The sequence below is a fragment of the Paramormyrops kingsleyae genome, chromosome 6, assembly GCF_048594095.1.
Source record: "Paramormyrops kingsleyae isolate MSU_618 chromosome 6, PKINGS_0.4, whole genome shotgun sequence".
Taxonomy (NCBI): domain Eukaryota; kingdom Metazoa; phylum Chordata; class Actinopteri; order Osteoglossiformes; family Mormyridae; genus Paramormyrops; species Paramormyrops kingsleyae.
In genome coordinates this window covers 32,633,435-32,656,516 of record NC_132802.1, presented here as the reverse complement: position 1 = coordinate 32,656,516, position 23,082 = coordinate 32,633,435, and the positions used below count along the sequence as shown (strand labels likewise).

Sequence of the window (23,082 nt, the reverse complement as noted above, 5' to 3'; positions counted from 1 at the left end):
ATTATTGTTATTATTATTATTGTTGTTGTTGTTATTATTATACCTGTGGTTCAGTCACTTATACTAGTGCACAATATGCTTGCAAATATTTTAAAAGCAAATTATCGCAAGTAGCCTATAGGCCTATATTTTTATATTAACATAATAAAGTAATACCAAACAATAACACAAACCGACAAATAAAACACTTTTAAATTCAAATGTCTTCCAATTTATTTACACGTTTTTTCTGCAGAAATGTGGGTTAAAGACTCCGGTTGCTGTATGAGTCTATTGACATATAGCCTACGCTCTCAGCAACTCCCCGATAGCCTGTTCGATGAAGGTTTTCGGACACTCGGTCGGTGAATCAAACTTACGGTTCGCAAACCGATCCCAAGAGCCCTCGCGGCATTTCTGTTAAAAGGAATAAAATAAACGCAGCTCTTCATCATTTATCATGCGGGATTCAATAGAATTATAAAGAACATACAATGAATAGAGGAAAAGGAGAATATAGCTTAAAGCAGGGCATGATGAAATTGAGGGGTTAATTATACAATAATGCCAATACTAATTTACTAATGTTTAATAACACAGTGTCTAATATAATGCAGACACTAAAAACGGGAACTGGTAGACAAGAGAGCAGGTCAGGAGGACCTTGTTCCCGACAGTAAGAGAACAGGAACCGATCATGTAGCTGACACTTATTTTTACTCTTTTCTGGGAACAGGCACACACACTAACTAGAGTAAATATCAATGTATGTGGTAGTCACGTAGATGGAAAAGTACAGAAAAGGGGGGCCACACCCCAAAAGGCCTATAAAGATCTAGAGCCGACCCATATGGGTCGAGCATCTTCTTGTACATGCTGAATGTATGTCGGATGTTTGCTCCCAGATTGTGCAATCTGTCAGAGAATAAACTGGTGACTTGCAACCACTCCTCAACTGTGCAGTGAATCTCTTCTCATCAACGGACCCGGCGGAGTTCTGACTCCAACAATTTGGGGGCTCGTCCGGGATGAGCAGGAGATCCGCAAGATTCGGCTAAGTGTTGACGAAGCCTACTTGGACACAGAGAACTGCGAGGCGCCGATTAGAAGAGGTAAGCAGAGCCTGTTATATCAAAATCTGCGTATTGGTTATGTCAAATTGAGCAGTTTGAAGTGTCCAGTGGCCCGTCTGTAAATTAGCACAAAGAGGAGGCTGCGGGTACCAGGCGTATATGGGGTTTATGTACTGTGTTTTGTGTTGTTTATGCCTTGTGTATAAGGAGTGAGTATGCCCAGTGTGTCAGCGGAGAAATAGGAGTTATAAAAAAGAAAAAAAGTAATAAGAAGAGATATAAAAAATAAAAAAAAATAATAAGAGATAGCAAAAAAAAAAAAAAAAAAAGGGGAACGGAGGGTCCGGGACCCTGCCGAAAAGTAAGTAAATAAAAAGAGGGTCCGGGACCCATTTTAAGGAACGGAGGGTCTGGGACCCCGCATAGTCTTGGGTGTGGCGACCTCCCTATTGGTTGACGAGCTGGTAGGCGAGCTGGGTTTGGAACCCGGGGAATTGAAGACCCCCAAACAAAAGGTGGGATGAGGGAGTAAGATCCCTCTCTGAAAGGGTTGTGAGCCCCGAGGCTCGGAGTCTCAAAAATACTAGGTGATGTGTGAATGTGTTGATTTTGCTGGGATTGAGAGTGTGAGGCGCGCCCTACTCAGGGGAAGCGCAGCAGTGAGTGTGAATGCAGAATTATTGTTTGTAAGGCTGTTTTATGTATTGGTGGTGTTTAATAGAAGGACATTCCACTACAATAAAAAAAAAGGTGGAGTAAGTGTGGTTGGGTGAACCCACACCCAGAGGCAAAAACACTCCTAGGAGATAACATAATAATAAAAAATAATAATAAAAATAAATAAATAAAATAAAGCAGTAAAAGTACTGAATAATATACCATAATAATAAGTACCAAGAATAATAATAATAAAATAACCGTAATATAGGCGGTCCAATTAAAATGGATCACGAGTTTGACCGAGAGTTAGATGACGGAGGATGGGCACCTCCTAAAAATACAGTGTGGAAGTCCCTGTTAAGGCAGATTCAAGTGGTGAAGGAAGCAGTGGCAGGGGCAAGCAGGGAGAATAATAAGGAGAAAGAGGTCACGGAGGCATGGCAGCGCATGTGTGAGGAAGTGGAGGAGGAATCAGACGGGGGCTCAGACGTCGAGGCTGAGTCCTCATCTCAAGGGACAAAAGACAGGTGAGACTTGCAGCGCTGTGCACGGCCACCAGACCAGCCAGCGTTCCGTAACAGAATAGTGCGGGAGCAAGCAGAGGAGTTTGGGGAGAATGGCATGTTTAAACCCGCCACCCTAGGAAGAGGGATGAGATTCAGGGGTAGGAAGCAAAAGCAAGTAGAGGTGGTGGGAAAATTAGTGGGGATGTGTGAGGAGACTGAGGAGGACCCACTGTTCGAGGACTGTGAGGAAGAGCCTTTAGGGGAAAACCAGGCAGACGCACTTGGTTCAGAGTATATAGAAGGAGCGCTGGGGCCATCCGGAAATGTATACAGCTTGTGCTCCAAAGGGACAAAGATAATCGCACCTTTATTGCGAGGAACAGGTGGCAGGGAAAGATACAAACCTTTCTCAATAGGAGATGTGCAGGCTTTGGCAGATAAGCTGCCTCCCCCAGCCGAGGGGGGAGGACAGTGGCTGGATAAGCTGGATCAACTCACTCAGGGTCTGACGCTGGCCCTGGGGGACTTTCGGGCAGTGGCAGCCTGATGTATGACTAAGCATGCTTTACAGGATCTAGAGGCCAGAGCAGAGGTTACTTCTTTTGCAAATAGTGTGCGTCTGACAGGGATGATAATGGACCTGGGTGACGCCATGCGAGAGATGTTCCCCGCCCCGAGCGGAGCAGTGATCCCAAAGTTTACATGGGATCCTAAGCTCCACCCCAGAGCATATTTTGATAAATGTAAAGAGGATTGGACCCGTTGCACTGGCTGCCATCCAGGGCAGGATGGGGCGCAGCGGGAATGGTTCAGGCGGGCAGTAATGGAGGGAGTCCCAGCGGGAGTGAAGGGGGCTATATTAGACAACCCAGACCTCCAAGGAGCAGACTCTCATATGTGGGACAGGCATGTCGTCCATCATTTGCAGAGGGCAAAAGAGGAAACACAGAAAGAGGAAGGCGACCTTAAGGAACTGCAGTCGCAGCTGCTGAAGTTGCAGCTGGGTGAAGCGAGAAAAAAGGCTATTCAAGACAAAAAGGCAGGGCAGGGAAAGCAGATGGTGGCGGGGGTCTCCCCAGAGGGACCAACACCTGAACCACCTGGTCCCTGGAATGGGACACCCACCTACCAACAGGGAGGGTGGGGCCAACAGTGGGGAAGGGGCCGAGGCGGTTGGGGTCGGGGATACAGGGGCCGGGGCTGGGGAAGGGGCGGCCCGCAAAGGGGACCGCCGTCAGGTGTCTGTTTCAGGTGCGGGGCAGAAGACCACTGGGCAAGGGATTGTCCAGCACCCGCTCCTAGCAGTGCACGCGGCAGGGGAGGACCTCCTAGAGTCCAAGTGCAGGCACCCAAGACACAGGTGATGGTACCACACCCACAGGCAGTTCCCCCAGCAGGACACTACCCGGTGATGGACGGGGGGAAGTGGGATTGGTCTCCCTCTCCCCAGTGACGGTGCCCACGAGCGGCCCGGGAGGCAGGGGAGGCAGACCCCATGCTCTCCCTCATGGTCATGGATAAGGTACTGCTGTTCTTGGTGGACACGGGAGCCACGTACTCCACTCTTAACGTGGTCCTAGAGAAACATCACTTGTCTGCCTCAACAGTGACCGTGGTGGGCTTCTCGGGGGAGGAACAGAGACTGCCAATAACGAAACCTGTGAAAGTTGCGGTGGGGAAACAGACCTTCCTCCACCCTTTTGTTGTGTCTTCTTCAGTTCCAGTGAATCTCCTAGGCAGGGACATGCTGGTGAAGTTGGGCGCCTCAATTTTGTGCAGTGCGGATGGACTGGTGGTTACCCTGCTGGAAGGCACTCGCCTGCGTTGTGACGCCCGGACCACGGGGGCGGGACAGTGGTTGGTCCAGCCCGTCCAGATCCAGGCCGTGGCAGACATCTATTGGGGCCTACTGGAGCCCAGCCTGACTGGCATCCTGGCGGCCTACTCTGCGTGGCGGCCCTGGATCTCGCTCCTAGAGCCCTATGTACCCCCACCTGACCCTCCTCATGTGACCCTTTTCTATGATAGGGCAAGTACTGAATGGTGTGATGAACTGTTTGCTGAGCAACTGGAAGGCCAACAGTGGCAAGTTGCCTCTGAAAACATTTATGTGGGACCCGAAGGGGTAGCCTCAGCCACCATGCTAACCCCAGAACAGCTGCCCTGGTTTATGATGGGACAGGAGGCTGTCCCACACATTTCTCTGGCTCTCCATCCCAAACATCAGGCCAAAGATTTGGGCCCGATGGTTAAACGGGCCAGAGAAACTGAGGACTGGATACAGACCCAGATCTCACAGATCTCCTTCTCGCCCTCCTGCAGTACTTATTGCATACAGGTCACAGCACAGGATACAGCTCTCCTGCAGCATGAGCAGATAGCCAGAGAACACGGCCGTGAAAAGATGGACCACCCGAAGGCGGCGGCCCTTCTGGCATCTTTACCAGACTCTCTGTGGTCCACTAGCCTTACAGATGTGGGTTTCATATCTTGTGCACCAGTGCAGTTTCAACTTCAGCCAGGGGAAGGCCCACTCTGGATTAGACAGTATCCACATAAGCAGGCAGCAGAGGAAGGAATAGCCGAGACAATAGACGGCCTCTTACAGGCTGGGGTGTTGGAGCCTTCCACGTCTCCGTGGAACACCCCTATCCTCCCGGTGGAAAAAGCTGGGACAGGGAAGTATCGAATAGCCCATGACCTGCGTACTATAAATAACCTTCTGCTGACCCCCACTGTTCCGGTCCCAAACCCATATGTTGCCCTGACGAATTTGACCCCACAACAGAAATGGTTTACCTGTATTGACTTGGCAAATGCTTTTTTCTGTCTGCCTCTAGCAGAAGAGTGCAGAGACATATTCTCTTTCACGTACAAGGGCTGTCAGCTGAGGTACACCCGCCTGCCCCAAGGGTTTGCTCTTTCTCCAGGTATTTTTAACCAGGTTTTGAAGCAGGCTTTACAGGGATGTCCTCTCCCGGACGGTGTCACCCTCGTCCAATACGTAGATGATCTCCTGATCGCTGCCCCAACATCAGAAGCGGCCCTACAGGCTACTCAGTCAGTACTGCTCCGACTGTCGGAACAAGGGTTCAAGGTCAGTAAAAATAAACTACAGGTTGTGCGGACAGTGGTGTCCTTTTTAGGTCGAGTGTTGTCCAGCACAGGGACAGGTCTCTCCCCAGCTCATCGTTCAGCTATCCTGCATCACCCAAAACCCACTACGGTAAAAGACATGTTGTCCTTTTTAGGTCTCACCGGCTACAGTCGCACGTACATTCCAGATTACACGGGGCTCACACAGCCCCTGAGGGCCCTGGTCCGAGAGCACGGCCTACGTCGCCCCAGTGCATCCCTCAATTGGGACCAGGCGTCGGAGGGGGCTTTCATCATTTTAAAGCAGAGATTAGCCCAGGCCGCAGACCTAGCCCTCCCAGATTACTTGATCCCGTTCCATTTGGATGTTTCTGAAACAGGTGACGTTGTCAACGCCATCCTGTTTCAGAAAAAAGGGGGAGAAAGGAGAGTGCTGATGTACATCAGTGGAAAACTTGACACTACAAAAAAAAGACACCCTGCATGCACAAGGCACGCAGCAGGAGTGGTCAAAATTATTCAGAAAACAGCACACATAGTGATGGGACACCAACTGCATATTCTGACTTCACACAGCGTGGTGGCCTACAGTATGTAAACTCACACACCTTTACCATGACGTCGCTTAGGCAGCAGAGACTTTGCAAAATACTAGAGGCACCCAATTTGAATTTTTCACACGAAGGGATTAACATGGCCGATTGGATGAGCGTGGGAGAACCACATATGTGTGAGTCCAGAGTTCAGAAAGAGGAAAAGGTTAGACTAGATTTGGAAGCAGAGAAAATAGAAGGGACAGAAGATTGGTTCACAGATGGGTGTTGTTTCAGAACAGGCACAGGAGGTTTGCAGGCAGGATATGCAGTCGTGGCCAGACAAGGCCAAGAATATGTGACCTTGAAGGCAGAAAGGCTGGAAGGAGCCCAGTCAGCTCAAAGGGCCGAAGTAATAGCCGTGATTGAGGCGCTAAAATTAGCAGACGGAAAAGAAGTCACCATATACTCAGACTCAGCATACGCGGTAGGCGCAGTGCATGTGGAACTCAGCCAATGGCTCAGAGCAGGATTTTTGACTGCGGGAAACAAGCCAATAAAACACGAAGCAGAGATGAAAGAGCTGGCAGAAGCACTAATGCTTCCTAAATAAGTAGCAGTAGTAAAATGCAAGGGCCACGAAGGATCAGGAACAAGGGTAGCACAGGGAAATCAGGTAGCAGATGAAGAAGCAAAAAGGGCAGCAGGATACCATGTGACCAAACAGATGGTCACGGTTGAGGAGGAAGTTAGGCTGAGTGACAGACTAACCCTAGAGAAAGTCCAGCAAGAGCAGGACAAAGCCTCTCCAGAGGAGAAAACTATGTGGTTGGAAAAAGGGGGATGCAAAGAAGGGGGGCTATGGCAGAATAAAGAAGGGAAACCAGCCCTCCCTCCTGGTATTCGCCAGACGATTCTGACAGAGGCTCATGGGGTTGGTCATGTAGGGGTCAGACAGATGTTAGAAAACTTGGCTGTGTGGTGGCACCCGTTTATGAAAGAGATGGTGCAGGGACACGTCCATGGCTGTGCGACCTGTACCCTTCATAACCCGCGACCCACAGTCAAGTCAAAAAGAGGGAAGTTTCCAACAGGAACAAGTGCAGGGGAAGAAATCATTATCGATTACACTGATATGATTATTCCAGTAAGAGGGTTCAGATATGTGTTGATGTGTGTGGATGCATTCTCAGGGTGGCCGGAAGCATGGCCCACAAAAAGGGAGGATGGGGCATCTGTGATAAAGTTTCTGATCAATCAGTATATACCGAGACACGGGTTTCCCCACAAGATTCGGTCGGACAATGGGACCCATTTTAAGAATGAGGACCTCCAGACGGTGGAGAAAGCGTTGGGATTGAGACATGCGTTTGGAACTGTCTATCATCCACAGTCCCAGGGAAAGGTGGAGCGAATGAACCAAACAATAAAACAAAAATTGGCAAAAATCTGTGCACAGACTAAAATAAATTGGGTTGACGCTTTACCGCTGGCACTGATGTCAGTAAGGTGTTCCATAAACAGGGGGACCGGGTTCACTCCCTTCAAGCTCCAGACAGGCAGGCAGTTCCCAGGACCCCAAAGAGGACTGTCCTGGACTCCTGATCAAAAGGGGGAGCGAACTCCTAAGGCATATTATGATGATTTGCAAGTTCTCGTTGCAGATTTCTCCAAACAGATCCAGGAGGCGAGACCTGGGAATCAGGCACCCGAACCACACACGGCAGAGTGGGTCCTCCTGAAAGTCATCAAACGGAAGTGGTCAGAACCCAGGTGGACCGGCCCCTTCCGAGTTACTGAAAGGACATCACACGCAGTTCGTCTAAAAGGGAAATGGTGACACGTGGTTCCATTGGAGCCAGTGTGCAGCTGCAGAGGAGCCAGGCAGGACCACAGCAGAGATCCAGAATGACCTCGGAGAAGACACACAGAGCGTCAGTTCGGCTGAACCAGACGCAACTCAGGTCTCTACAGAAGGGCAGAATAATCCCTTGACCTGAGCAGATCAGCAGGGTAGTCCACCCCTGACTGATTGAAGAAGGCAACATCTCATCCATCGCAGATCAGCAGGACAACGATGCAGAGAGTCAGGATGAACAGGGGAATTAAGGGGGGAACTAATGTATTGTGTGTAATGCTTAAATTGTTAATGATTATGTTGTTTTCCATTGTCCAGACCGGAGAAGCCACCCATCCCGAGTGCGTAGGATCAGGGGGAAGCAAAACTTTCATAACATTATTTGCCTATAATCAGGGTGATCTCCTATCGGAGATCAAAAGGGGGAATTGCGGGATTCAATAGAATTATAAAGAACATACAATGAATAGAGGAAAAGGAGAATATAGCTTAAAGCAGGGCATGATGAAATTGAGGGGTTAATTATACAATAATGCCAATACTAATTTACTAATGTTTAATAACACAGTGTCTAATATAATGCAGACACTAAAAACGGGAACTGGTAGACAAGAGAGCAGGTCAGGAGGACCTTGTTCCCGACAATAACAGGAACCGATCATGTAGCTGACACTTATTTTTACTCTTTTCTGGGAACAGGCACACACACTAACTAGAGTAAATATCAACGTATGTGGTAGTCACGTAGGTGGAAAAGTACAGAAAAGGGGGGCCACACCCCAAAAGGCCTATAAAGATCTAGAGCCGACCCATATGGGTCGAGCATCTTCTTGTACATGCTGAATGTATGTCGGATGTTTGCTCCCAGATTGCGCAATCTGTCAGATTATAAACTGGTGACTTGCAACCACTCCTCGACTGTGCAGTGAATCTCTTCTCATCAACGGACCCGGCGGAGTTCTGACTCCAACAATCACAACAGTAAATTATTGCATTTCTGTATTCTGTATAATAAAACTATATGTCTTTCATCAAAGAACAAACTAAGATATTTATTAACTTTGACGTTTACACAACAACCTATGCAAGTTTACTTAAGCTCATTGTATGGGTATTTGTGTTGTATTGGTAATATTGCAGTTGTTGTTAACTGTGATGTAGTCCTTGATACTCATACACATGAATTTGGCTTAAGTAAATAAGAACTATATATACACATATATTATTCAGCATCGACACCCTTTCTGCTTTTTTATATATTGTTTTTTTTATTGTGAATAGTCAAGCTGAACATTTTTGTTGAACACCAGCGCTATCTTTGTCAAACAACGTAACCTTAATTGAGACAGATTTATTATCCGATCCCACGCGATTCCTTGAGTCATACGGTCAGGCGCAAAAAAAAGACGAAAAAAAGACTAATAGAATCGGTTTTAAAATCGATTCATTACAATGGACAGTTCGAAAGAATCGAATCAGTTAATTGAGCCGAACTTCCCATCACTAGTGTGCTCACCTGTGTGTGCGCGCACGTGTCTGTGCACGCGCATTGGGGCGGAACTCTACGCGCGATACAGAGAGCAGAAGATAATTGTAAACGCGCGACCGTGTAGAGACAAAAATGACAAGCTGTTGTGTAAATAAGATAAATAACATAAGGCTATTTAGTTTGTTTAATAAAAGGACCATGTATAGACCTGTTCTATAGGAAAGGTAACCTTAAATGACTTCTGTTGTGATCTGGCGCTACATAGAGAATAAATTTAAATAAAATTAACTTAACCTTCAAGGGGAGGCGCCCCCCTAATATAATGGTAGGGGAAACTGGCGTTTATGGTGTGTATGATTACTTTATTGTTTTGCAGTGCAAAGGGAAAAATGTCACTGTTATATTTTCATTATCCATTGTGATGTTGGGAGGGATGTGGAGGGCAAACATTTCTAGCCATCAAGGATACGCACTTAGACTGTGTTAACAAGTTCATTTTTCTATGAACTGTGAGCTGAGCTTAACACATTTACTAAAGGACTTGAACTGGTTAGGATTTTTGTGGCATTGTGAATTACTCTTTAGGTCCAGACAAAGTCTTAGTAATACAGGATTACTGCCTTAGTTGAAACTAGAGCTGGTCCGAATACCATTTTTTGAGCTTCGAGTATTCGGCAGTGGTGGAGGTAACGAATTACAACTACTCAAGTTACCCCAAAAATGTACTTAATTACAGTATTTGTACTTTCATGAGTATAATTTTAAGTCTGTAATTGTACTTGAGTACAAATTAAGCTAAGTAATTTACTTCGTTATTTTTAAAATCACGATTCGCTACGGAGTACTGTAATTTGAATTAATGTTTCAACCACTGACCGGCATTTCGGTAGCCAATAAAAATATCTCATCTTAACGGATCAATGAAAAGCCTGGTACGTTATTTGAACCGAAAAACAAGTTCCGGATACTGTAGATTTACGTGAGCTGACCGTCATCGTACAATCAAGAAATATATCGATTGACACATGGAGATTCAAGACAGCAATAATGAATCTGAAGAATGCAGAAAGGAGGAAGAAATAGCAGAGGATGAGTGCCTATGGCCACACCTAGAGGAGCTGTTCACCTACAGAGGGAGGAAAGGGGACAGCTTGTGCTCATGCAGTGTAAACAATGTCTGCCGTCTGCTGTGATTTCGTCTTACAAGACTTCAGCCTCTAATCTAAAAAAACACATTATGGTAAGAAGACTTATAACTCTATTTGTGTGATATTTTATTTATTTATTTATTTATTAATATGTTTAGGCACTAGGCAGTGATGTTCTGTGGTTTCTGACGGTTCGCTTCCCTTCGCGCGATTAGATTAATAGCAAAGTTTCTCCATAATTTGTAAGTGATTTTAATCCCCTCAAGTCGGCAAAGGCGTTGGCGCGTTTTGCTGCATTTATTTGAATCATTTGAAACTGTAAAGAGTCTATTTTTATTTATGTATATTTCTGTAGTCTTTATACTCACAAGAGCAAAATTTTGTTTTTGTAAAATAATTGCAAAGCGCTATTGATAAGATAATCATCACTAGAACATGTAAATCCATCATCATTTTAATACAGACTATATTAATTAATTAATTCCTAGTTTGTTTATTTATTCTTATTTAATTGCTTACTGTGTACTTGTTTTAATATCTTAAATAGTAAGGCATACTGTTTTTTCCTTATTGAAAGTGTTATGTAATGAATGGAATATATATATAGGCTGATTGACCTGTAATTTAATTTGTATAATTCCTCTGTGATTTTTTCCCAAGAGGAAACATCCATCTAAGATTGATCAGTACCATGACATCATGACAGCAACACGTAGTCACCGGAAGCCCATGACTAGCAAACTCTCAGCAAGTAAGCAAGCCAAGTTACCAGATGTGATGTTAGCAGCTACAAGCAAACGTGTCCCTCAAGCAACTGTCGACAAGCTTGTCATCAATTTCATATGTGAAAGTCTACAGCCATTTGCAGTAGTAGAACAGCCAGCTTTCAAAGAACTGATTACAACTTTGCAACCGCAAGCTAAAGTCATCTCCAGATCCACTGTCTGTGGCAGAATCTCTGATGCTGCTGATGACCTAAAGAAAACTATAATTACAGAATTGGCTAAGGTAAAATTTGTTGCAACCACCACAGATTGTTGGTCGGCTCATCAGAAAAGTTACCTTGGTGTAACTTGCCATTGGATTGAGGAAGACTCTTTAGAAAGAAGATCTGCAGCACTGGCATGCAAAAGATTGAGAGGGTCACATACATTTGACATGATTGCTTCTGCTCTTGATGATGTCCATTGCCAGTACAAGATTAGAGACAAAGTTGTAAGAACCACAACTGATAGTGGATCCAACTTTGTCAAAGCTTTCCATGTGTTTGGGGCACAAAATAATACAGATGTAGAAGAAAATGAAGTAGTCATGGATGCTCTTGATGAAAGTGACCACATTGAATACCATGATGCAAGTGAAATCCTTGATGAAGACACTGCTATGGAATATCAACTACCCCCTCATCAGCGATGTGCATGTCACCTGCTAAATCTTGTGGCAACAACAGATGCTGCCCTTGCAGAAGGCATGAATGATACCTACAAAAGGCTTTTCCGTTCAAGCTTTGCAAAATGCCAGGGCATTCAGGGCTAGACATAAGGATTTAGGAGGGCACAGCCACTTTGGCCTTGGCTATTCATATTTTTTCTAGGGCACACGGCCATTAAGCCTGGGCACAAGGCCAAAATCTGGAGTAAAAATGTTTTTTTCATTTATTTAAATTTCATAGGACACCTCGGGCCTTGTGGAGGAATTTTATTTCCATAAAGGATGCATTTTTTTTATTTTCAAAAAAGCAGAAACTTTCCAAGAAGGCATTGGGCCAATACTGAGTCACTAATTACCAATTACTGTAATTACCAAGTTTAGACAACCTACGCAATACGACCTTCGATTTGAGACAGAATATATATATATATATATATATATATATATATATATATATATTTATAGATATATATAGCTTTATTTCAAAAAACAAAATCCAACAATAAAGGAGCCGTCAATATTTTTGTATTTGTTTGCTCAGAACACCCGTATTCTTTTAGTGTACATGACAATTGACTTGACGTTCGTTTTTTGCACACTGCATGCTACCAGTCCTATATCCTCCCAGCAGAGCTTGGTACTTCTCTGAGTCAAATCTGCTCTGCCTCGGCAAATGTTTTTTTACAACACCATCTGACACTTACCTGAACAAAGTAGATAATTTGCAACATTTTGCGGCAGTAGCCGCGAGTTCAGCTTGCTTTCTTTTACGTTCTCGATCTTTGCGAGGCATGGTGACAGCATAAGCAGCAGACGACAACTACACGATGATTACCGAAGAGGACACCTATCTGTTATTCGGAAACCGTCGGATGGCTTTTCCAATCAAAAACGTAACCCCCGATGATGCACCATTGTCATTGCTGTGGCTCCATAGTAGGCTGGACGATACATACCGTACCAGCCAATCATGCGACGAACACATGATCGTATTAGTCCAGAATTCATTGCGGTTCATTCAGTAGTTGGGAATTACGAGATGTGCGGGTCGACCTCGTTTCTCGTATCGAAGGTTGGGTTCGGGTTCAGTACAGATGCATCGATTGTTGACGAGGTAAAGTGGACCGTGTCGTGCGCAAGTCTTTTGTGTAATGAACGTTACTTTCGGTAAAAAGGGGGCATACGGCCAGACAAACATTAAAGGCAGGCCAATCTTGGCCGTAAGGTACTTCAATTTTGAGGAGGCGTGCGGCCAATTTTGAAAGGCACGACGGCCATTGGCCGCGGTGCCGCGGCTTATGTCTAGCCCTGGGCATTTGGAACAAAACTGGGCGATCTCATTTGGCTAGTGAAGTGATAGAGGACAAGTGTGAGCTACAGATCTTTCGCCCTGTTGCAACACGGTGGAATTCAACCTGTCTCGCTACTGAAAGAATAATACGCATTATTGATGAAAAGGGGGAAGATGCCATCAAGAGCGTATGTGATGAAATCAAGGTGAAAATGTGAGTAATATTAAATACCAGCAATATTTAATTTCCTTTTCCTGTTGTCATGATTTGGCCTAGTTGTTTATCATACACATTTTGCCTGCCAGGTTGAATCCTGCAGAAGTGGGATTTCTCAGAGAGTATTGCATCACTATGAAACCACTGCTAAAAGCTTCAAACATTCTCCAGTCAGAGTCCAGCGTCTACTTGGGATGGCTGCTGCCAGTAATCCACCAGCTTCAGTCCAAACTCAACCGGCTGGAGACATGCATGCCACTTATCAGAGCCCTGCAAAATGGCCTGCAGAAGCGTTTTGGACAGATGATGGAGGATCCAGAGCTGGCTGCTGCTGCAGTCCTCTTACCCAAGTTCAAAACCTCCTGGACTGACAAACCTGATGTAATAGAGGCTGGTAAGTGCAATGTACATTACAGTATCCAACTAATTATCCAAATAAGTGTGGGTATTTGAAAATATTCATATAATTAAAAGTATGTGTGTTCCAATTTCAGCCTTGACATACGTGAAAAATCATCTTGAAACCACGGAGCAGGAAAGTCAGCATCAGCAAATAGAGTCATCTGATGATGATAATTTTTTCTCCAGACCACTCTCCACAAAGTTGCAAAGTCCAGTTGAGCTTGATGGTTACCTTGCATGTGCCTCGGACAGCATGGATCTGCTTCACTCCTTCCCAGCCATCAAGAAGCTGTCTATGAAATTAAATACAGCTCTGCCTGCCTCAGCTGCATGTGAACGGCTTTTTAGCTGTGCTGGTCTACTGTTCACATCTAAAAGAAGCCGGATAGACTCTGTGAACTTTGAAAATCAGCTTCTGCTGAAACTGAACAAAAGGTTCAGAAGGTAAACTGGTATAGTATGATATGTTAGTATGCAAGGTCCGTGTAGTAAGGGCCTTGCCCAGCTGTTTGTTATCCCACGGCACTGGGATAAGTTAATACTGTTTACAAAGCTATAAAAGTGTTTTCATTATAAAACACATAATGGTAAGAGAACTTTCAACAGTTTTGTGACGTTTTATTTATTTTCATTTTATATATATATATATATATATGTGCGTGTGTGTGTATATATATATATGTTTAGGGGTGTTGTTCTGTGATTCGTATATAAACCACACCTGACAGTTCAGTTAATGCTGTTTACAAAGTTTCAAAAGTGTTTATAGTATCTTTAAATGTGTTTTGTAAAATGTGCTTTATTGTCTGGATCTTGTCTGATTCAGCAATTATGGATAATTCAATAAATACCACCAGCTAAAAAGTAATTAGTACTCTGAGTAGTTTTTATGAAGAGTAATTTGTATTTTTACTTAAGTACTTTTTAACACCAGTACTTTTACTTGTAATTGAGTATAATTTCAGCAATGTAATAGTACTTGTAATTAAGTATAAATTTTCAGTACTCTTTCCACCGCTGGTATTCGGTAGTGATCAACAGGATAATTTACCTTAGGGCCCTAAACCTAAACACATCTGTGATGCCTAACCCTAAGGATAATTTACCTTAGGGCCCTAAGCCTAAACACCTAACCCTAAGGATAATTGACCTTAGGGCCCTAAACCTAAATACACCATTAACCCTAAGGATAATTTACCTTAGGGCCCTAAACCTAAACTACACCCCTGATCATAACCCTAAGGATAATTTACTTTGGGGTCCAAACCCTAAGCTATTCCTAACCCTAAGGGCAACTGTACTTGGGGCTTTGAACCTATACACCCCTGACTGTAACCCAACTGGGTTATAACCCTTGGAGGGGATTAATTATTGACCTAATTAATAGTCTGGAAAAGTTTGATAATGATGGAGGGCTAAATAACTCCCATTATAAATGTATAAATGTCTAAAGTGACTTTGAAAATGATGGAGGGTCAAATAACCCCCACATGTAAATGTATTAACGTCTAAAATGACTTTTAAAATGTTGAATGGTTAAATAACCACTAAATATAAATGCACAAACGTCTAGAATGACTTTTAAAATTGTGGAGGGTCAAATAACCTCCATATATAAAAACTACTTTTCATTGTGCTCCCCTCATTTCCCTTAAGCCTCTACAGAGGAAGGATGTGGGATGGATCAATTTTGCTGAGGTTGTATTGCATTCTATCACTGTGTCACCCTCATTCTCCTTTTTTTTTTTTTTTAATATTCCCTCCTCCACCTCCCCTCTGCGGGGGACTGTATCTATTTTTATTTTTTTTTATTTTTATTTTTTTTAATTATTATTTTTTTATTTATTTTTTATTTTATTTTATATTTTTATTTACTTCCTCAAAAGAAGGAGAGGGAGGGGGGGGCCAAAGGAGAAGGAGGGAAGAGAGAGAGAGGGAGAGAGAGGAATGGAAAGAAAACAGAAAAAAAAAAAAAACAAAAGAAAAACAAAAAAAAACAAAAAAACCAAGAAAAAAACAAAACAGATTATCTGCTTCCATGTCTGTTGAAAAGAGAAAGACAACATACAACATCTGTACTAATCACAACGACCATCAAACGTTAAATGTTGTTGAACAGCACACACAACCAGCCTTACAACCCATGCCCAGAAACAACAGCCGATCAAGACAGTGTGTGTCCGTGAGCACGTGTCCGTGAGCACCTGTGTGTCAGCGCGCTGGTGTTCCTAAGGTTTCTCCAAGTAATTGTCTAGTAGTGTGTGTGGGGAGCCACAGCCCCGCCCACCCAGGACATGAAGTCGACACGGGGGAGACCCGGGCCCCAGATATCCAGAGGCCCCCCAGGGCACGGGAACCCCAGGAGGACCAACGCAGGGACAATTGCAGCCCCCACCGAGAAAAGGGCAGAGGAGCGCTCCGGAGGGGGGCCATCCGGCAGCCACATCACAGGAGCCCCAGGGGGCCGTGGCGACGAGCACGCAGGCCCCGCCGGCGGCCGGCCACACCAGGGCAGACCGGACCCCGGGCCCAGAGATCCAAGGGACCCCCCACCCCCCAGCCAGGGCCCCGACAGAGCCGGAAGGGCCAGGCCCCGGCAGGCAACCGCCGAGAGTGAGCCAGCACACACCAGAGCATCCAGCCCCAGACATCGAGAACCACCAACGCATCGGCGGCCGGGGGCCTCATCCACCAGCAGGGAGTGTGGCGGGGGGTAATAGAGCCTGAGATGTTATTTCAGGTGGAGTCTAAGACCCAACCTGACACATACGTATAGACAGACAGGCACACACATACACAAGCATACGTTCCCACCCTCATGCACACATAAACAAATATTCACCCATTCGCCCAACATGAAGACACAGAAATGAACGCCGTACACACACTCACACTCCCCATATATACTCTATACTCCGAGATCTAGGCACCACCGCCCCCAGAGGGGCAATCCGCCACCAGACCTCGGAGATGGATCCCTTTTTTCCTCTGGCATGGGGACAAGAAGACCACCCCGGACCCCACAGCAGCCGAGAAGCCCACCAGCCCAGACCCCGACCGGACGGCCAGCTCCTCCCAGCCCCCGGCCCCAGATGGTGAACAGAGAATGGGGGTGTGAAAAGACCCCATGCTTCCCTCCGCCCGCTCATATGTGGTGTTGGTGCGTGTTGTTCTAAAGTGCTTTAAAACAGGGGAAGGGCATGGTGCTAACCACCCTCTGCCAATCAGCAGCTGGTGTCAGCTCGGCCCCTCCCCAGAACCCTCAATGTCTATATGCAACTTAAAATTGAGAAGTGGGCACTGGCACCAGAGGTAAGGCTGAATGAACAGACCGCCCTCTGGACGCCATTCCTTGTGCCCACCCCCAAGGCCCTAAATGTATGTGTCATGAGAGAGTAAGTAATGAGAGTGTCTAAGTTGTGATGTGAGATTGAGACACAGGTGGCCACGGGAGGACAGAGGAGGAATCCCCTGCATCCCAGCGACGCACCTGCACCTCAAAGCCCTATATGTGTGTTGGGGTGACGGAGCGGGAGGAGGGAAGCATTTAGGGATGGGGAGGAAAGGATCGGGGGGGGCAAAGTACCCCCCCTCTGGAGCCAGCCCCCCCGCTGACCCCCATAAGCACCCCCGTTCCCCGAAATCCACCCAGGGCGGGAGAGCCGAGGCCCATCCAGTCCGGGGGCCCAGAGCAGCGGCACCACCGGGCACCACAGAGCCCGGGGCAGCCAACCAGACCCCACCACAGAGGGAAAAACTACACCCACCCCACCATTCAGTCAACTCCCAGACTACATAAGACAACAGACACCCAGGTTTGGTCCATTCTCCTACTCTATTGGATTCCCCCCCACCCCCGCAGAGTGGATACCCCTAAGGCAGGGACCACCTGCGGGCAGATGGTAACAACCTCCCCACCAGCTAAAGAGGCCCCCAGCCCCTCCAATGCGCCGAAGGTCCCCGCGCCGGGGCCGGGCCCCAGTGCACGCGCCAGCCCACACCCCGGCGACCCACCCACCAGGACCCAAGCCCCCCCAGCCCAGCCGGAACCCCAGCCCGGAGGCAGAGCGCCCCCAGAACCCCAAGCCCGCCCCGGACCCACCCAGGAGCAGCACGGCCTAGGTGAAACATATTCATAATTTTGCCAGCCTAGGTGAAACATTAATACCTATAATCACTATAGCCTGTCTAATTGCTGCTGCTAGTGGTTCAATAAAAATTGCAAACAGTGAGGGGGAGAGAGGGCATCCCTGCCTGGTGCCCCTCTTGAGACAGAAGCTAGAGGATGTTTGGTCATTTGTCCTAACACATGCTGTTGGGAAACTATATAATATTTTTAACCAGTTTATGAAAGAGGTTCCAAAACCAAATTTGTGTAATGTTGCAAATAAAAAACTCTACTCGAATATGTTGTTTATTCTTTCAGGGTCATAACTAACTCTATCGAATGCTTTTTCTGCATCTAGAGACAATATTATGATTTGAAGGTTTTTATTGCACGAATAGTCTATCAGATTGAGTAATCTACGTGTGTTTGTTGATGAGTGCCTCCCTTTTATGAAACCAGTTTGGTCAGGATGAATTATGTGAGGGGTTATCTTTATTCTTTTTGAGAGAGCTTTGCAGATTATTTTAAGGTCAACATTAATAAGTGATATTGGACGATAGCTGGTAGGCAATATAGGGTCTTTGCCTGGTTTTAGCAAGAGACTAATGTTGGCAGAATTCATATTTGGTGGTAGTCTACCATTTTCCTTGGTTTCCTGCAACATTCTGTAGAATGTTGGTGACAGAATTGTCCAGAATTCTTTATAGAATTCTACTGGAAATCCATCTGGGCCTGGAGCCTTATTATTGGGCATACTGTTCAAAGCTTCCTGGAGTTCACCTGGTGTCAGCAGATAATCCAGTGCCATCGTTTGATTATCTGATAATTTCGGAAGGGTTATACTATCAAGAAACTGATCAATTTCGTCTTTAGATGGGTTTATCTGTGGTAAGTATAAAGATTTGTAAAAGTCCCTGAAAGTGTTGTTTATTCTTTCAGGGTCATATACTGTATCCCCAGTTGAGTCTTTAACAGCACATATAGTTGTTTTTTCTTTATTTATTTTTAACTGGTTAGCTAAAAATCTACCTGATTTATTACCATATTCATAATTTTGCCAGCGAAGTCTTTGTGCTAAGAATTGTGTTTTTTTATGAATAATTTCATTTAATTCTAATTTTGCTTTACGTATTTTATTCAGCATTTCCTGTTCCTGGGATGATACATAAGCTTCTTCTAAGGATTTGATGTTTTCTTCTAATTCCTGAATATACTTGTTTTCTCTTTTCTTTTTATGTGATGAGAATGAGATTATTTTACCTCTCATCACAGCTTTGCCTGCTTCCCAGAGAACAGATGCTGATGTTCCAGGCAGGTCATTATAGTCTAAATATAAAGCCCACTCTTTTTTGAAATAGTTAATAAAATCTCCATCTTTAAGCAATGATGTATTAAATCTCCAGTTTCTAATTGGTGGAATGGCTTTCTTATTTATTAGGGTTAAAGATACAGGAGCATGATCGCTGACAGCTATAGGGTGTATCTCAGTGTCTGAAATGTCACTCAGCAGTGAGCTACTGATTAGGAAATAATCCAGACGAGAGTAAGAGTGATGGACGTGTGAGAAGAAAGTATATTCCCTACGGTTGGGGTGAAGAGAACGCCATGCATCACGAAGACCATAGTCACTCATGTACTGCTTAACTATATTATGGATTCCCAATTGCGCTGAGCAGCTGTACTGAGCCTATCCATTTCTTTATTTAGTGCGAAATTGAGATCGCCCCCAAGAACGAGTGCGCTATCTAGGTGTTCAGAGAGTGCGGTAAAGAAAACGTGGAAGAATGAAGGGTTATCAACATTTGGACCATATATACTAACAATACATAACTTCTTGTTAAGTATAGACAATTTAATGATTATAAATCTACCTTCTGGATCTATAATTGTGTTGAGTAATGTGAAATTAACATTTTTATGTATTAAAATTGCTACTCCCCTTTGCCTAGAGTTATAACAGGCTGAGAACACATTAGGAAACTCAGGTGTTTTAAGTTCATCTGTAGCTGTGGCAGGTCTATGAGTCTCTTGTAATAAAACAACGTCTGCCTGTAGTTTTTTAAGCTGGCTAAATATTTTTAACCTCTTCTCTCTGGAGCCAGCTCCATGCACATTCCATGAGACAAACCTTAGTGTGCCCATAGACATGTGTGTGTAGCTAATATTGCACGTGCAAATGAGTCAGATACGAACGAGCGTGTGAGCGCTTGTGTGCGTGTGTATCCTATATGTCTGTGTGCACTATAAGGTCGGAGTGGTTGTGGTGAAGCTAAGTACATATGTACATTATCATGTCGTGCAGATGTGTAAAAATCGAGGGTGTTGTGTGTGATTGAGTAGAAATTTAAAGCAGGTGATCGGTGCAGGGAAAGCAGGGAGAAGTGAAAAAGACATACAAAGGGGCACGCGAGTAAGGGTGTAAGTAAGAAACATAGAAACGAAAACATTGTTAGGACTGAAGCGCTGCGGAGACTGACGGCAGTGTATTTGTTATGACATAACATTAAATTAGCGAATTAACATGTATAAGCTAGATTAAACAGAAGAGGATTTGGGAAAAGAAGAAAAATATAACAGGTTCTTATCTGGGGTGGCGTTAATATAACCAGGGAGTGATGTTAGGGTCGCGGTAGAGCTGTCCATCCACGTAGAGCCGATCCACGGCGATGACAGCTCGGGAGCCCTTCTGGATGGAGCTGCGTCGGATTGGGAACAGAACTTTGCGTCGCTCCAGAATCTCTTTGGGGAACTGGTCGTTTACGCCAAAGTCCGTTCCTTTCAGCTCCCTGCCGCGGCTCTTCACCTGCTGCTTCTGTTTGAAATTCCCGAATTTGGCCACAATAGGACGCGGTCTCAGGGCACCAGGCCTCTTAGCTCCCAGCCGATGGACTCTGTCAAAGCAGATGCTTTCCACAGTGTCCTCTGGAAGCTTCAGGTGGGTCTTGATAAATGTTTTAACCGTAATTTCTGCGTCCTCTTCAGCAGATTCCGGGATGCCTGAAAACACCAGGTTATCTCTCATACACCCTCATTCTCCTTAAACCCTGCATAGATTTATACGTGGTAGTTATTTAAACCCTCCACAATGTTAATTGATCCCAATTAATGATTTTAGGCCATCCAGTGCCAAGCATCTTCCCACTAACATAAGTTAAATGGATTCTCACAGCACTGCGTCCCAGGTCCTTCCTCTGTAGAGGTTTAAAGGAAATGAGGGTATCACAGTGAGGGAATCAAGTATAAATCCAAGAAGGCCAATACATCCAGCAGTGTTCCATGTCCTTCCTCTGTAGAGGCTTAGGGAGAATGAAGGTGACACAGTAAGAAAAACAGACATTACCCCAATAAAGTCAATCCATCCAGTATTGTGTCATGCATCCTTCCTCTGTAGAGGCTTAAATAACTATCATATTCAAAACTTTTCTACACTGTGTTACCCTAATCTCCCCAAAACCTCCGCAGAGGAAGGGTGTGGGACACAGTACTAATGGATTATCTCTACTGGGACCGTGCCTGGCATAGGATGGCAATGGATTGACTCTGGAGCTAACTTGCATGCTGGGATGTCCATGCCACAGGTGGTTGCCAGCCTATAGTGGGCGGATTGCCAGATCTGGGAGAAGGCGGACCAGCGTAGGTTTGGCCCACCACGCTGTTGAACCACATTGGAGTGCAGATCTGAGGGGGTGCCATTTTAGCTGAAACCTCATAAAGGACGGACCGGGGTACTTTAGCTGCATGGAAGGGCATAAACCTGTTGGCATTGTGCACTGCTCCCTGTGTGGCTTTAACCCGCACTGGCTTCCCGCTGCTGGAACTCTCCTGGATCTTCCATGTCGTTGTCGCTGCCGTCCCCTGGAGAAAACAAGGTAAAGATTGACATTTTTTACTATGTGGATAATTATGCATGTTTAAACCCTGTTTAAAGGGATGATGTGTTGGTGCGTAAGCGGGCTGATGCACCGATGAACCCAATTGATTGGCCAGTGCATTACTGCGTCCCTGGGATGCCAGGGTACAGTATGGGGTCCATGCCCCTCTTCATAAACCTAACCCTAAACCTAAACACAACCCTAACCCTAAGGATAATTTACCTTAGGGCCTTAACCCTAATTACATCTCTAACCCTAAGGGTAATTTACTTTGGGGTCCAAACCCTAAGCTATTTCTAACCCTAAGGGCAACTGTACTTGGGGTACTGAACTCAAACACCCCTGATTGTAACCCAACTGGGTTATAACCGTAACTGGGGATTAATTATTGATCTAATTAATAGTCTGGCCATGTAAAGTTGTATAGGGTTAAACCTCTACTGAGGAAGGACCTGGGACGCAGTGCTGTGTAAATTTATTTAACTTATGTTAAGTGGGAAGGTGCTTGGTACTGGATGGCCTTAAATTAAACTTGGGGAGGATTAATATACCCCCCAAATATTTAATGGTGGACAGTTTAATTAACTTCCACATTTAAATCTATGGAGGGTTTAAATAACCCCCATATTTAAAACTTTTCCTCACTGTGCTACCGCAATATCCCCTAAACGTCTACAGAGGACGGGTGTGGGACACAGTGCTGGTGAATTAGCTCTATTGCGATTGTGTTTGGCATTGGATGTTAGTGGATTGATTCCGGAGATGAGCCTCACCTTGGGAATTGCCCGCCGGGAGGTCGGCCTGTGAGCGATTGTCGGTGCCGCGGGTGTTTGCACCGGTCGGTAAGCGGCCACCACTAAACCCGTTGGGGCTTGCCTGCCGGGAGGAGGTCCCCTGAACATGATGGTGCCACAGGCGGTTGTGCGTGAAAATCCCAGTAACTGAGCAGATTGTGAAAAACTCAGACCGGCCCGTCTGGCACCAACAACCATGCCACGCTCAAAATTGCTTAAATCACCTTTCTTTCTCATTCTGACATTCAGTTTGGAGTTCAGGAGATTGTCTTGACCAGGACCACACTTCTAAATGCATTGAAGCAACTTCCATGTGATTGGTTGATTAGATAATTGCATTAATGAGAAATTGAACAGGTGTTCCTAATAATCCTTTAGGTGAGTATGTCGTGATGAAATCCCTCGAGGTGGAAGTAAGCAACGGCATTTTAACACCACTAACATTATTAGGCATCTTAGAACACGCCATACAACTGAATATGCGGAGTATGAGAAACTAAACCACTCTACTCTCGGGGAATATTTCATGTGTTGACCCTGGAGGTGTCAGGCAACAGTGCTGACCAAAGTGTCACTGCCCCTGCTTCAGTGTGGGGCGCCAAGTGTCAAGCGCTTGATTCTTCAA

The 23,082-nt window shown here is 45.3% G+C and overlaps 1 long non-coding RNA gene across 3 annotated transcripts; it reads left to right on the top strand.

The window, feature by feature from the left end:
- The first annotated feature begins 447 nt into the window (after window positions 1-447).
- On the top strand, window positions 448-14,551 carry LOC111839602 (uncharacterized). Of its 3 annotated transcripts, none has more exons than XR_002837132.2 (4): window positions 448-1,091; window positions 7,512-10,434; window positions 11,003-13,675; window positions 13,776-14,551. It is a non-coding gene; the product is annotated as an uncharacterized lncRNA (long non-coding RNA). The 3 variants fall into 3 exon arrangements; XR_011991984.1 differs by having other exon boundaries at window positions 7,512-13,278; window positions 13,371-13,675; XR_011991983.1 differs by having other exon boundaries at window positions 7,512-13,675.
- The last annotated feature ends 8,531 nt before the right edge of the window (window positions 14,552-23,082 follow it).